The sequence below is a fragment of the Dipodomys ordii genome, unplaced genomic scaffold (assembly GCF_000151885.1).
Source record: "Dipodomys ordii isolate 6190 unplaced genomic scaffold, Dord_2.0 Scaffold205, whole genome shotgun sequence".
NCBI classification, from domain to species: domain Eukaryota; kingdom Metazoa; phylum Chordata; class Mammalia; order Rodentia; family Heteromyidae; genus Dipodomys; species Dipodomys ordii.
In genome coordinates, this window is record NW_012267421.1 from 1,577,903 (window position 1) to 1,581,019 (window position 3,117).

The window sequence follows — 3,117 nt, forward strand, 5'->3', positions numbered from 1 at the left end:
TCACTGTGTCAACAGAATGGATGTGTTCAGCTAGATGTGAAGCAGAGCTCTGGCACTTGTAGGGATTTTAGCAGTGAGCTTTCACCAGGAAGTTGCAGAGTAGAAGTCCCGAGACTCCAATCCAGCCTTCTTTGGGGCCTGTGCTCCCAGAGACCCAGAGGGCAGGGAATGCAAATTTACATTTGGGAAAAAGGATGGCAGGACAGGTTTGTGCAGTACGAGCAGCTCTAGTGCTCTTCACAGCACCCCATGGCCTCCAAAGCAGGCTGTGGTGGTCTCAGCTCAATCTGTGCATCATCTCTCCAAGTTCCAGGCTGTTATTCATGTATGTTAATGCTTCTGAGTACTAACTGGAAAGGATGGAGACACTTAATGACATGCTTTCCTCATTTTGGTTCTCCATGTATGTATGCAGTGTTGAGAGGTCCTTCAGGAAAGGGGGGAATTAGGAAAAAGGAAGGTGAGAGTTTTCCTGTCTTCTCTAATACATGGGAGAAAACACATCAGTGGATGATGGATGAGAACCCTTGTGACGTTTGAGACTCTTATCTCCAATAAAACCAGTAGGAAACGGGAAATGCCTCTGTGGCTAAAGTGGTAGAGTGCTCACCTTGAGCTGAAGAGTGCAGGGACAGCGCCCAAGCCCAGAGTTCAAGCCCAACGACTGACCAAAAAAAAAAAAAAAAGACTGGTCTGAATTGATTTAGCTTCTTGGATTTGGTACAGTACTACTTCCAAAGTGGATGCTAAAATACTTTGTAAAGAAATGTTGTGGGGAGACAGAACTACCTTAGGGGAAAAAAAAAGTGAATCCTGGGTAGTGATTTATTAGCATCTTAGTTAAGGCATTGCTTCATGCACTGATAGTAAAATATATAAATAAAAAAATTCCTTCATTCTGAGCTTTGAGAGTTGTACAAACAACATATGGCCAATTAAACTGATGTCCAAATACATGCTAAGTATTGTGTTCTTGCCAGGACAAAAAGGAATATCGTGCAATTACAGACTCTGAAATATGGTATTAACATTGTACTCCCTAAAAGGCCATTTTATAACTGGTTCATAAGACAGTATTTATTCCTTGAGCAAGCCAATCCATGAATGTGGTAGGTACATGTTTTTTTTTTGGTCCGGTTGTGGGGCCTGAACTCTGGGCCTGAGCGCTGTCCCTCAGCTCTTCAGCTCAAGGCTAGTGCTCTACCACTTGAGCCACAGCGCCACTTCCAGCTTTTTACTTTTTGCTTATGTGGTGCTGAGGAATCGAACCCAGGGCCTCGAGCATGCAAGGCAAGCGCTCTACCACTGAGCCAACTTCTCAGCCCGGTAGGTACATTTAAAATTTAAGTGTCAGCTTGGCACCAATGGTTCATGTCTGTAATCCTATTCAGGAGGCTGAATCTGAGGATTATGATTCAAAGCCAGACTGGGCAGAAAAGTCTGTAGGAGACTCCTGTCTCCAATTAACAAGCAAAAAGCTGGAAGTGGAGGTATGGCTCAAGTGATAAGCTCACCAGCCTTGAGCAAAAAAGCCAAGCAAAAGCATGAGACCCCAAGTTTGAGCCCCAGTAGTGGCACATGACACACATACACACAAAAAAAGTTGCAAAGACATACGTAAGTGCTATATATGTGCAACCAGGAAACTGGAATATGTTCAGGTGCCTAAAGCTGTTTAGCTCTGTGCTGACTGTTAAATATTTGCGACAGGCCTGCCTCCAGAGAGACAAGACACACCCAGGTGGTCTTCAGTGACTGAGAGGTCTGAACCACTTTGTTGCTGCCTGCCTAGGGTCAAGGAGAGATAAGTACTGTGAAAATAAGGAGACATAGGTTGTGCCCCAGTGGCTCACAGCGTGCTTGTAATGCTAGCTACTCAGAAGGCTGAGATTTGTGGATAATAGTTCAAAACCAGCCTGGGAAGGAAAGTCCATGAAACTCCTATCTCCCATTAATCATCAGAAAAGCGGAAGTAGCACTATGGCTCAAGGTGGCAGAGTACTAGCCTTGAGTGAAAAAGCTCAGGGACAGTGCCCAGGCCCTGAATTCAAGCCCCATGACTGACCAAAATAAATAAATAAATAAAGCAAACAAAAAAGTGAGGAGATATAAGGAAGGCCCATCCCATTCATAAGGATGAATAAACTCGGATTCAACTTGAGAAACTCCACCGTGTGCTAGCTTATAATGTGACCGAAGCACCTGCCTGCTATCTATCTTCCTCCCCAGGGGCTGTGTAGTGGCACACATCTGTAATCCCACTCAGGAGGAGAGGGCTGAGGCAGGAGGATGAAAAGCCAAGATCAACCTGGGTTAATAAGACCATGTCTCAAGAAGAAAAGGCAACCAGAGAATAAGAAGAAACATGGGAGAAAGACACTTTGGTGACCATGGAGTGGGGGAGATGGGTCTGAAGCCTGGGCTTTTCTGGAGCCAGGAGGCCCCAGCACACTAGACCCAGGTAAGGCAGGGCAGGCCCAGGGCTCTCACCCCAGCCTCTGGCAGGGGACTGAAGACTTTTGTGGAGCCCAGTAGAGTAAGTCCACCTGCTGACCCTGGGTCTCCACTTGTGGACCTGGGCATCTCACAGCCTGACCCCCGGAGAGGTTCCGGAGACAACCCTGGGCCTCGGTCCCTCCTTGTGTCTCACAAGGCCGGGGAAGGATCATCGGAGTCCTTCCAACCGCGCACTCGCTGAGGCACAGAAAGAAAAACCAAGCAATCTTAAGACAGGAAGACAGAAGTCAAAAGAAAAGTCACCTAGAGAGGCCGGAGATGGAGACAGGAAAACAAACGAACAGGTTTTCCCCCCTCAGTCTAATTCCATTTCAGGTTTCTTCTCCCGAGGGCGGTGACCCCGCAATCCTTCCGTCCCCTCTGTCGCCCGCCAGTTGCTGCCCCCGACCCGGGCTCGGACCCGGACACCCGAGGAGCGCGTCCTTCCATCACCGGCCACCCGACGGGGCTGCCCAACGGCCTGGACTCCTCCATGGCCCCGGGGCGACGGAGGACCTGCGCGCGACACCCGCGCCCCGCACCCCAACTCCCACCTCTGCCCCCACCACACCGCTGCCCCCTCCCCAACTTCCTCTTCAATCCCTACCACACCCCTACCCC